Genomic DNA, 14,388 nt, shown 5'->3' on the forward strand with positions numbered 1-14,388 from the left:
CATATTGGTCCAGACTATTGTTACGACATAAATTGGATGTAATGAATATTAAAAAAAGCATATGTGACAATTTGGTGGGCACATTGTTAAATATTGAAGGAAAGACAAAGGATACAACGAACGCTCGATTGGACTTACAAGATTTGAAGATAAGAAAGGACCTACACTTGATACAAGTCGAGAACAAATTTGTAAAACCACACACAACATATACATTAACAAATGGTGAACAGATTTTGTTTTGTAAGTATTTGAAATCAGTGAAATTCCCTGATGGATTCGTTTCTAACATATCACGATGTGTGAATGACAAAGATGGAAAAATATCGGGCTGAAAACACACGACTGTCATGTGTTGCTCAGACTACTCCCTATTGGTATTCTAGCATACCTACCGAAGAATGTATCCACTGCTATTGTTGAGTTGTGTACATTCTTTCACGACTTATGTGCAAAGACAATATGTGTAAGTGATTTGAACAGACTACAAGCAGACATCATAGTCATACTTTGTAAATTGAAGAAAATATTCCCACTTGCCTTTTTCGATGTAATGGTACACCTTGCAGTTCATCTATCATATGAAACAAAAGCCGTGGGTTCAGTTAGTTACAGTTGCATGTATCCTATTGATAGAATACGAACATTAAAACAATTTGTACAGAACAAAGCACGTCCCGAGGGGTCTATAGCGGAAGCATATGTAACGAATGAATCATGGAACTTCTGCTCGCGATATCTAAGTGGGATTGAAACGAGATTCAATAAAGATGAACGAAATGATGATTGCATTTTCGATCACGAGATATTTGGTGAATTTGAATTATTTAGGCATAGGGTACGACCATTAGAGGCGTCAACTTTACGGACGCTATCAGCGAAGGAAAAACGTATTGCATATTGGTACATTCTCAACAATTGTAAAGAAATAACATACTATCGCAAGTAGTTTCAAACTTTTTCCTTTTCTAAATTCTAGGGGATCTCCTTTGATATAACATTTAAATGATAAATATTGTAGGCAACATTTGAGGTTAATTCGTCGTGAAGCTCAAAGCGCCTCTGACTTATATATAAAACATCAACGTAAATTTCTCGATTGGTTCAGATCTCAGGTATACATAGTCATTTTGTAGGCAACGATTGAGGGATGATTCATTTTTCGTATTCATTTTTAATGTATACGTAATTATCAGGTTCTACAATGGCGCGAGAGAGAAGATATCTCTGATGATTTCTTCTCATTTGCAATGGGACCTTCGTCTGAAGTACGCTCTTAAAATGGATACATTGTTAATGGGGTACAGTTTCACACTGTAGAGCGTGATAATCGTCGAGCTACACAAAATAGTGGAGTCCTAATGGCCGAGGAGATCAGTGAGAACACAAGTGTGGATAACAATTTTTACGATGTTGTCAGACACATATGGATTTAGGATACAAATCGATCAATACATCACACTTTTGGTATGTCAACGAGCCTTTCATCTTTGCTATCCAAGCACAACAAGTCTTTTACATTGATGACATCAAACATGGTAGCAATTGGAAAGTTGTTCAAGTAGTCCAAAATAAACGAATATGGGATGTACCGGATGTGGATGATGTTGAAAACGCACAACTAGATTTACTAGAAATTGTTGGTGGCATTGGAGTGGATGAAAACCATTTTGAGGAGGTTACTTTATGCAGAGTTTGACGTTGATCCTACAGTTGTGGAAAGACCAATTTACTATACATGGCGATCATGACTTCATAAATGATGATGATGAAGAACAATTATCTCCCAATAACAGTTCAAGTGCTGATGAAATTAATTTGAATTAGATTACGATGATGAGTAATGATGTATCTATCTATAATTCTCTTTTTCTCTAGCTTACACATATTTATTGTTAATTTAATATTGTTTTCTCTCTTTTTTGTTTGTATAGAAACGATGTCAACCCCTAATAATAATTTGAATTAGATTACGATGATGAGTAATGATTGTATCTACTAAATTCTCTTTTTCTCTAGCTTACATGATATTTATTGTTAATTTAATATTGTTTTCTCTCTTTTGTGTTTGCTTATAGAAACGATGTCAACCCTTAATAATTAATTTGAATTAGATTTACGATGATAGTAATGATGTATCTACCAAATTCTTCTTTTTCTCTAACTTACACGTATTTATTGTTAATTTAATATTTGTTTCTCTCGTCTTTGATGTTTGTTATTAAGAAACGATGTCAGCCCCTAATAATAATTTGAATTAGATTACGATGATGAGTAATGATGTATCTACTAAATTCTCTTTTTCTCTAACTTACACGTATTTATTGTTAATTTAATATTGTTTTCTCTCTTTTGTGTTTGTATAGATACGATGTCAACCCCTAATAATAATTTGAATTAGATTACGATGATGAGTAATGATGTATCTATTAAATTCTCTTTTTCTCTAGCTTACACGTATTTATTGTTAATTTAATATTGATTTCTCTCTTTTGTGTTTGTATAGATACGATGTCAACCCCTAATAGGCAACGAGAGGCTGATGAAGAATTCCAGGAGTTATATCTAGGTAACACGGTATCTTCTGTGGGTGATACTTTAGGTTAATATATTTTGAAATATATTCTGTTAACTGAAATACATCATAAACTATTTTAAATTTTTTATTCTTCAGATAGTGGCTCAGCATCCAATCGGAAGAAGTGAGAACATTCGCGGAACATCCAGTTGGAAAAATACGTACAAAAACATGGGAGGATCACAATCATCATAAATGAGGGGGAGACGAAACCGATATCTCAACATTCGGTTCGTTTTAGTAATGCGATCAATGTCGCCGTGAGATCCGCATTTCCAGTTCGGTGTCATACTTTTGCTGAGGTTCCAAACGAGTTCATAGAATTGGCTAAAAGTCAATTATTGATAAGTAATTATAAGTTTATTCTTTTACAGTCATGAACATCATCTATGTTAATTATTCCCTCACTCTTTTGTAGGCTCATTTCGATCTTGATCTATCCAGTCAACGATTGAACCATTTCATAGAACATCAAATGCAGAACTCGTTCAAAGACTTTAGATCAGACTTGCACAGACATTATAGAAAATGTGGAGATCCTGAGCAAGCACGTGTCAATTTGCCTAGTTAACTTAAGAATAGGCTAGAAGACTGGTACTTTTTGTGTGACCGCTTCGAGAGTGAAGCATTTCAGGTACAATATTTATGGCGTGTATCATTTGCTGCATTTACTAATACATCACACTATTGACATATTTTTTTCTTCAAATGTAGGAAATGTTTGTGATGAACTGGAAGAATAGAGAGAAATTGTCATTCGACCACGTAGGTGGATCAAATTCATTCCTACAAATTCAAGCAGAGTTGCAGGCAAAGAAGGGTCGAGAAATAGGGCGTGTTGACCTTTTTAGGGAAACACGCTCTAAAGGTGGCAAGTTTGTGAACGAGGTTGCTGAAAGTGCACATGTAACATTTTTTTCTTTCTTGCCGTGTTTTTTTTTTCACTTTTAACTTTAGTCGCTCGTTCTTACCCATTTAATTATTATATCTAGCATCAAATGTTGGAATTAGAATCCAGCCCCACTGTAGAAGGTTCTCAATAGCTAACAGGGGATGAAATATGTGAGACGGTTTTGGGTAGACGACCCAGATATTCAAAAGGTCTAGGTTGGGGCCCTAAGCCTAGGTCAAGAAGAAGTACCATGTCATCAAGCTCGTCATCTACTCAAGGAACGGAGGCGAGAGTGGATGAATTAAGAGTCAATTTCTAATAGTCTTAGTCGAGGATTAAGGAACTCGAAGACGCTCAGAGAAGAATGCAAGAGGATCATGCGAGACAAATGAAAGAAATGAAAAAGATGATTGAAGACATGGTACGATCACAGAGAGGAGACCCATGAAATTAGGTATGATTATTACATTATTTAGTTGTGTAATATGTTGCTATTCTGCAGTTATGGTAGTAAAGTTTAGTTATGTTTTTAGTTATGTCATTTAAAGTTGCACTTAAATTAGGTTGCAGTTATGTTGCTATTTTGCATTTAAATTAGGTATGATTACTAAATTAGATAAGCATCCCACCATGCCTTGATGTCTCAAAAGCCCAATCACAGTCCCTCGGTGTCGCTCTCTCCATGTATCTCGCTCTCTCCATATATCTCGCTCTCTCCATGTATTTCACTCTCTCCATCAGTGTCGCTCTCTCCATCAATGTCACAACACATGTATAACTCCATTTGATCAGCTGAAGATTCAAATATTAGGCTTCAAAATGGTGTATTTGCTCTGATTTGGTTGTAAATATGTGTCATTTAAAGCTTCAACACTCTCATACAAATTAGATAAACATCTCACCATGCCTTGATGTTTCAAAAGCCCAATCACAGTCCCTCAATGTCGCTCTCTCCATGTATCTCGCTCTCTCCACCATGCCTTGATGTCTCAAAAGCTCAATCACAGTCTCTCAGTGTCGCTCTCTCCATGTATCTCGCTTTCTCCATATATCTCACTCTTTCCATATATCTTACTCTCTCCATCAGTGTCGCTCTCTCCATCAATGTCACAGCACATGTATAACTTTATTTGATCAACTGAAGATTCAAATATTAGGCTTCAAAAGGGTGTATTTGCTCTGATTTGGTTGTAAATATGTGTCATTTAAAGCTTCAACACTCTCATACAAATTAGATAAGCATCCTACCATGCCTTGATATTTCAAAAGCCCAATCACAGTCCCTCAGTGTCGCTCTCTCCATGTATCTCGCTCTCTCCATATATCTTGCTCTCTCCATCAGTGTCGCTCTTTCCATCAATGTCACAGCACATGTATAACTTCATTTGATCAGTTGAAGATTTAATTATTAGGCTTCAAAAGGGTGTATTTGCTCTGATTTTGTTGTAAATATGTGTCATTTAAAGCTTCAACACTCTCATACAAATTAGATAAGCATCCCACCATGCCTTGATGTTTCAAAAGCCCAATCACAGTCCCTCAGTGTCCGCTCCTCTCCATGTATCTTCACTCTCCACCATCTTGATGTCTCAAAACCCCCAATCACAGTCCTCTAGTGTCGCTCTCGTCCATGTATCTTCACTCTCTCCAATGATATCTCATTCTCTCCATATATCTCGCTCTCTCCATGTACTCGCTCTCTCCATCAGTGTCGCTCATCCATCAATGTCACAGCTCATGTTATAACTTCATTTGATCAAGCTGAAAGATTCAAATATTAGGCTTCAAAAAGGGTGTATTTGCTCTGATTTGGTTTAAATATTGTATCATTTAAACTTTAACACTCTCATACAAATTAGATAAAGCATCCCACCATGCCTTGATGTTTCAAAAAGCCTAATCATAGTCCCTCAGTGTGCTCTCTCCATGTATCTCGCTCTCTCCGTGATATCTTGCTCTCCATGAATCTCGCTCTCTTCCATCAGTGTCGCTCTCTCCAGTATCTCGCTTGCAAAGATGCCCTCAGCAGCTTCACACCTGATTGACATCCAAAGTAATGAACATCAAATATGCCCTCAGTAGCTTCAACACTCTCAACTGTAATTAAGATAAGTATCCACATGCCATGATCATTGAATTTAGTAATATAAGCAACAAATAAGAAATTTTCAACTTTATATTCATCATAAACTCATAAGAAATTCTCGACTGTTATATTAATATTAAGATGTGTAATTAATTTTCCTTTCTTTTTCTTTTGATCTTATTTTTATTATTAAATTAGAGGGAGCCTTAACTTGTGATAACAAAGGAACTAAAAGGAGGACTTAAGCTAAATTACATAGCAAGGGGTAGTTAGCCCAAATTGAGCCCAACTATGGATTAGGCTAGAATCAAGGCCCATCCTATCATCAAGTGAAATGAAATGCCTGCAAACAATTGTTGTTTTAATATTCCTAAGGCCCAAACTTCATAAATGGATATGGATTTGAATTGAAAGCTCTCCACTTGGACCCATTAAATAAAAGAAGAAAGGGTGATTGCCAATAAGTGTACTTTTAGGGGTATTAATCAAGTGAACAACATATATTTAAAGAATCTGCAAACTAACAAAATCTATCAGTAATAGGCAACTTGTTTCCTTTTGAACATGTTGCTTAGAAAGTCAATAATCAATTCAAAATGTTTGTCATGCCTTGTCATGTCAATAAACTAAAGTTAGGTCACCCAAATCTTATTATAGTTTTTGGTTTTTGTTTTCTTTCCCCTTCTAATCAAATATTTCTTTACTATTATTCTACCCATTATCCTATGCATGCACTAATATTATTTTGAGATATAGCTAGCCCTTCTTACATACTTCTCATGCAAATTTAATTTTTACTAGATTCAATCTAAAAGATCATATAGGACTTTCAAATATGAAAAAATAGAGGAAATTGAATTGTTTATCCATATAACATTTCAATGTTTTATTATTTTGTAGAATGCTTGTTCAGAGATGACTAGACAGTTGTTGAAAGATTGTGTGCTCGAGAAGTGTTCTAGATGTTGTTCTCATTTTACTTCTTTATTTTTTTCTGAATATAATGAACAAGTGTCTAGATGTTGTTCTCATTTTATTTCTTTTATTATTTCTGAATATAATGGACAAGTGTTCTAGCTGAAGACAACGTTTGGATATGAATTTTTTACTTGTTATAAAATGGACTTCAATTTTCTTTTATGTTGAATCTTTATTTGGTATAAATGTTTCATAGGATTTCAGATCAAATTTTAAAAATTACAACGATATATTAATTTTATCCATATAGAAAAATTGGATTTAATTGTTTTATCCAATATAGGATCCCCGACGCTGGCTGTCGGGAGTTAGGGGGAACTCCGACGCCGTTTTTTAAAGGCTCAGGAGTTAAGAGAACTCCAGACGCGATGTAGCCCGTCAAGAGTTCCAAGAACCCCAACGCCGTATAATAAGCGTCGGGAGTTTCCCCTTAACTCCCGACGCCATTCAAAAAGTTCGCGGGAGATCCTCTCTAGACAGATTTCATCCCGACCAAACTCCTGACGACCGTTTATGCATCGGGAGATCAACTCCGACGAATTTTCCACACTCTCCCAATGATTATATGGTGCCAGGAGAAGCTAGAATTCCTGTAGTGCAAGTTTTTGAAAATTATTTCTTTTTAGTCTTCAAAACTTGACTTGAGTTTTGAAAATAAATAATAAAACATAGAAATTTATGAGTAGAAATAGTGTTTAAACTTAATTTTCAAAATATCAAAAATTAAAAGTTAAAAAACTAAATGAACTATCAACAAAAGCCTTAAAATATTTCGATATTGAGTAAGGTAAGTCTAGTGATACAATACTTTTAAAACACCATTTCAAAATTTTCCTTTGATTGGACTATTTTAAAGACTGTAATCACCTGTACCTTCCTAGAATTAGGAAGTGTAGAACATATTCAAAATAGTATAACTAGGAGATTAATTATTATTATTAAATTATTATTATATTATATTTATGTGTGTTGAAATTAGTTTGGTGAATATAATAGAAGTTAGAAAAAAAAAGAAGTAAAGATTGCAATTTATCAAAGTCCAAAGTTCAATTAGAAATGGAAAACTTAGAGTAAAAATGATTAACCTTGTCAAATTCAAAATAAAATTTAAATTTCCTCCCTAATATTTTTGAGATAGTTTTTTTTTAATATATAAATCTTAGAAATTTTTTTAGTAAAGAATTACAGAAGGAGGATTAAAACTCCAATCTGTTGAATCGGAAATACTGTCAATAAGCTCATTTCAGCATAATAAATCTTGGATTTACTATTTTATTTTGTAGACCTTGTGTCATTTTAAATGGGGATGATGTGATTAACATAAATGAGAATGATGTATAATATACTCTCCAAAGTAATTATAGTAGGCTAAGATTATTCAAGTCTTACTTGGTCTCTATTGTTTTAGTAAAATCTGCCACTTTTTGACTACTTAAAAATGTTGATTCATTTTTTATGTAGTGGATCATTTTGGCTTATAGTGTGGACTAGGCAATATAAAAGAACGTAAAATTTGACTTTGGTTGGCCTAATTTAGAGCTAAAATTCTTCTCATAAATACTTTATATAAAGTTTGTGGAAAATAATTGTTTCATTGCTGTTATTATTAAGAAAAAAAAAAATGAAATTTTGATGTAGGAAGGGGTCTCAAATTAATGATAAGTACCTTGCTAGTACTTGTACAAAGAATGGTCGTGTGAAGAAAAAAAAAGCTCATTTTTAATAAGTAATGGCAGTAGATAACACTTTAGGGTTAATAATTAAGTGTTATAGCAACATTTTTAAAGGTTTGTAAAATAGCAAAATTTGTTGATAATAGAATCTGATACTTGGATATATAATTTTGCTATATCTGCAAATTCCTTTGCATTATGTTATATCTACTAATACTTTGGCTTGAGGACTATATTTGCAATTGCCCTCATTAAGTACTTACTTAATTTTTTGAGTCTTGAACTTTCATTAAGTAACGAATTTTAGTTCATAAACTTTATGGGAATTGTAAAAAATAGCACGGTCAGTTTTCACCTTACAAAACTAACACGCTTTTTGAAAATGATTTTTTTGTCCATCTTAGACGAGATAAACCACCCAGAATTAGTTAAAAAATCATTTTTTTTTTTCTAACTTATAACTTGTTATGGGTCTTCTCAATACATCTCGCCTGATTAGCCACAAGATTTGTAATTCTTTTAATTAATCTTCCCAATCTTATATCAAATTTTATATCATTTTCAAATTATGTTTAACTAGTATATATCAAATTATTACATAATTTTTCAAAATTTAGCATAATTTATTTTTCACAATGATGTGAATTTTCTAAATTTCCAAATGGATTTTCCAATTGATCAAAATAGATTTTCCAAATTGATTCAACATTTAAAATTTGGAAATATCAAACTTTTCAAAAAATTGGATAAGATTTGGGATATATATAGAAATCTTGATGTCGATCCTATCCGAGATTCTATCAAGAAAGCTCAAATATATAAATCTCGATGTTAACTATGTCCAAGATTTACCGAGAAAGCTTAAATATATAGATCTCGTGTTATTGTTTCGAGATTAGCACTGAGATGTATATAATCGGTTAAGATGTATCGAGAAAACCCCAAACAATCGATAAGTTAGAAAAAGTTGATTTTTTTTTAACTAAAATCTCGTAGTCGATCTCTTCCGAGATGGATCGAGAAAAACTATTTTTTATGAGTTTTCAAAAAAACGTGCTATTTTGTAAGGTGAAAACCTAATCGTGCTATTTCTGACAATTTTCAAAACTTTAGTTGGTAATGATTTAGTCCTCTATACTTTTTTAATTTCTAATCATTAAATCTCTGGACTTTAATAGATATAGATGTAGCATTTGTATTTGTTTGTAATATCAAAGTAAGACTAATGGAAAATGATTCGAGAAAGTAAGAAAAGTAGATTAAGAAAAAGATGTGCACTTTGTTGATGATTCATTGATGAGAGAATACAAAGTATGATAGATCTAAAAGTTTGAAATGAGAGAGATGTTTGTTTTTATTCAATTTGTCAAAAAATGATGAACCAAATTGTGTCTCCATTTCTATTCTCAACTGAGGACGAACTTACATCCTTCAAAACCTGCCAATCAAGTCACTCTCATTCAATTACTATTACAAAAAAGAAAATGTATGTTTAATGAAAATGATCTATAAATAATCTCGTTTCAACCGACATTAAAAACATTTTGAGAGTGATTTGATATTATTTTAAATTGTTTATAATTTGTGACAATAAAAATCACTCGTGAATTTAGTTTGGTAAAATCAAATATCAAATGTCTCATTTTAATAACTATTTGATTTTTGGATTTTAGTTTTTGGATTTTAGTTTTGAAATTAAGTTTATAAATAAGATTTATTTGTTTTGTTATCTATTTCCATCCATAGTTTTCAAAAAAACAGTTAAGAAAAACTAAAATAAAAAAATAAAAAAAATAGTTTTTGAAAACTATTTTATTGCTTTAGAATTTGACTGAGAATTTAAGTGTTTCTTAAAAAAAAAAAAAAAAAAAAAAAGAAGGGTAATATTCTGAGTATAGATTTAAGAGAAAACAAATATAAAAATCGAACATTCAATTGATTTTGATTGATTCAAGACTTGTCTGAGATAATTTTTATAAGAATTTTCAAATTTCCTTCCAAACATGTCATATTTCTTTCTAGCGAGTGAGAAAAAAAAGGGTTGAAATATCAGAAATTTCCTCATATATATATACTCCCTTGAAGTTTTGAAGTGTCATTTCAGTCTACATGATTGTGTGTTTGGGTTCAATTCGACTCATACGATGTTCGATTATTAGAGTCAAACATCTTGAAACTACTAAATATTTAAAGGCATTTGGGACAAGGAGTTAGTTATTATAGATTGGATTATAATATAGTTTGTGTTTGAGTGTAGGATTATTTTAATTTAGATTATAATAATATTAGTGTTTGAGTGTTAAACTATTTTTAATTTGAGAATGTAAAACTGTAGCTAATTTGAGAAGAAAATAGTAAACACTCTAGCAAAGAATAAAAAAACCAATGAAATGTTAAAATAGTAAAAACTGTAGCAAATAAAAATTTTTGAAATAGTGTTGACGGTAGCTAATTAAGAATTTTAAAACATTATTTTATTGTGACAAAAAAATGATTATTATAAACTTATGAATAGTTTTTGTCCTCCAAACCGTCCTCTAAGTTTCTTTACCGACTGTTTTTTCCTATATGTTTCCACATCTAATGAAACCATGGTAACAATCTACCACAAATTGTTGTTACAACTTCCACAGAATAGAGTATTAATATTTTATAATGGCAAGGATATCTAAAATGATGAAAGATATTGAAGCTTTTTATAAAATACTACATACTAAATTAGAATCATAACAGATCATAAGAAGTAAAATGATTATGTTCTTTTTTTTCCCTTTATTACAATGTTTGTTCTAAATTTCAGTGTTGTATCTAATAGTTTTTAATTTTTAAAAAAATAAATTAATAAGTTTATAAAACTCTATATTTTATCTCTCATTATTTCAATTTTGTATCAAATAATATACTTAATTCAGATGGATTTTTTTTTTTTTTTTTTTTGAAGTAAGAGATTTACTAAACAAAAAATTTATATATATTGTTAAAGTTTAGTTTGACTTCAAGTGTAGATTTAAAGATTTCTAGAAATTGGATGTATTAATGGGAACGCGGTTTTGATTGAGGACAAAATTCATATTTAGGTCCTAGATAACCACTTCTTTTTTAGATTTATTATGTAACTTACGCTTGTTTCTTCAACTATTTATTTCTGTGATTTTCATTCTCTAAAAAAAAACGTTTAGGCTCTAATTTCATAGACAATCACAAAAACAAAAAAATTGAAAAATAAAGAATTTTAAATTAAACAAAATTTTATTTCATTGTTTTAAGATATGTGTTTGACGATAAGTTGAGTAATTGAATTTTTAATTTAAAAATTTGTTTTAATTATGTTTGACACAATATTAAACATCATAAAACTAGTTGCAAGTTACTAATTTTATGGTGAATATAAACTATTATTAATTATTTATGATCATGTTTTAGTTTTTTTTTTTGTATAATTATTATTTTGTATTCTAATTAAATAAATTTTCTCATAATATTACACAATATAACTACATTTTATTTTATTTTTAAATTGAGTTTATAACATAAAATACTATAATTTTTAAACGTTTTAGTTTTTTTTAAGATGATTCTACACTTTAAAAGTTAAAAGTCAATAATTATGAATACTTGAAACATAAAATATATCTTTTTTTAAAGAATTTGCACTATTGAATCTCATAATTCAAAAAACAGTTTTCAAAAACAAAAATTTGGATGTTTTGAAAAAAAAAAAAAAAAAAAAAAAAAAAAAAAAAAACATAATTTAGATTACAACTTAACATTCCCTGAATTTTAGTCAAATTACAAAAAATTAATTTTTTAAATATATGTCTTTTTCACTTTTCAAATTTCTAAATACTTATGGAGGAAATGGATAGCAAAAAACAAAATAAACTCAAAAGTGGAAGACGTCCTTAATAACCATTTGGTTTTCAAAAATTGTATGTTGTTTGCTCATATTTCTTAACCATGATTTTTATTCTTTCCTAAATAATATTTGAAATCTTAGTCAAATTTTAAAAACAAAATTGATAGATTTTGGGATGAATTTTGAAAATACGACAAGGAATAAAAAAAGTGGAAGCACTACGTGTTTTTAAGTTTAATTTTCCAAACGCAAAAAACAAATTCTTATTCTAACTGCTTAGACTCTATTGGATGATGATTTGGTTTTTTGGTTTTTATATTTTGAAATCAAGTTTATAAGGACTCATTTTAACTCTAAATTTCTTGTATTGTTCTATACTTTTTTACCAACATTTTAAAAAAATCAAAGTCAAGTTTAAAAACTAAAATAAAAAATAATAATAATTTAAAAGCTTGTTATTTATTTTTGAAATTTGATTAAGAATTTAAACTCTCTTACATATAAGAAATTGAGAAGAAATATCCCGAATTTCAAGAATCAAATGATTATCAACTACTGTATCTGATGCTTAACTTTTTTTTAAGGAGTGATTTGATTAAGCAATTTTGAAAAAGAGTCAAGATAGAAAACATGAGGGTATAGACATTTAAGTTGAAAACTTATATCTTGATCCACATGTTATCAATATGCAAATGCAGTGTCCTATCAAAATCTACTAGTGTATGCTCATATTGTTACACTACATAAGAAAATAATAAGCCACCAAAGAGCGGAATTGTTGGACTAATTTGTTTTATTCGAACATTCCATATATTCTTTCTTAAGGAATTAGCGTTATCACCGCGATAACATGTTCTCCAAATAGTCTACCATTTGTTTGTGACAACAAAACAGAAGTAATCACTTTCTACAATAATAATGTACTTCTTATATGGAAATATAATATGGCTGTAATATTATCTATATTTTTCTTATTTATTGAAGTGCGACCTCCTATTCCAAAATGGAATTTGTTTCCTTTCTTGGATTTTGATTATTTAAGAGAAATTAATGTTGGTCCATTTAGGGGTTAGCCATATTTATTTTAATTGAAACAGATGATTTTCTGTTTTGACGCATTGAATAGTTTCTACATTGTGTTTCTTGCTTTGGGTTACTCTTTCTTGCTAACTATTTTGCTTTGGCAAGTTCCTTCATCCGTTGAAGTGCAACATTTGAAGGTAAATAACAGTCTTAGGGAGAGCCTAAGTCTATTGTTGCCTTGAGAAAGATTTTCAATCTTAGGGGGAGCCATATAGCTCAACTTTGGAGGAAAAAGGAGTTCTCCCATTCTTAGGAGGGACCACCTAGATCATATAGTTGAAGGGATTCAATGACTAAGGGGATATCTCATGAAGGAGTCTCATACACTATCGGAAGTCGAAGTATTTAACATAATATTATCAACTTAGCGAGAGCCTAAGTAACTTAGAGTGAGTCTCACATTTTAAGGGGAAACCTAGGTGTTTGTGAGTTGAGTCTCCTACGTGAAGTCCTTTATTAGTTTTTCGTGTATATACAGATAATAACACATTAAAATTGCTTAACTCTTTTAATATAATGTATTATTCTTCTTTCCCAAACATACTGCTGCTCCTCGAACGTGGTGGCTATCACACCGACTGGGTTACTAATTTATGTGCCTTTATTTGTTTACATTGTTAATATTTTTATTGTTTATTACTGTTTGGTAAGTGCTTTCTATTTAACTCTTATATTTTACAGTGGGAAGTCATCTATTCATTTTTTTTTTCGAATGGAACCATCAATAATATGGCTGACAATTAAACGGATTTGAAAATTTACATTTAGTGATGATAAAGATAATATAATCTATAAAATTAAAATTTCAATTGTTTATTGTTGACAGCCAGATCGTACAACTTCTCTTCATTTATCGTCTTTTTCTCGAGGTAGGAACCACCAAATTAATAATGCAAAACACATAAGCCGAAAGATTGGCGGTTTTTCCCCTTTGTTGTAGTTCCAATTTATCGGCTTAGAAGGGAGTGAAAGTTGGGAAGGTGAAGATGAAGATAATCCCCACACAAAAGATCACGTTTCCTCTATTCAATGGCTCATCTTTCTAAGAAAATCTTTGCTTATACAATATTCCTGATCAATACAACTTGTCCTTTTTTTTTCTTTCCAAAAACTCTTTAATCTTTTTTTTGGCCGGCTTACTAACTTTTTTGAATTTTAATAATTGGAACATTTCAATCATATATTAATTATGGTTATTTTTATTTTTAAAATAATATAAAAGATTCTTTTACAACCTATAAG

This window comes from Benincasa hispida, chromosome 9, assembly GCF_009727055.1.
Source record: "Benincasa hispida cultivar B227 chromosome 9, ASM972705v1, whole genome shotgun sequence".
NCBI lineage: Eukaryota > Viridiplantae > Streptophyta > Magnoliopsida > Cucurbitales > Cucurbitaceae > Benincasa > Benincasa hispida.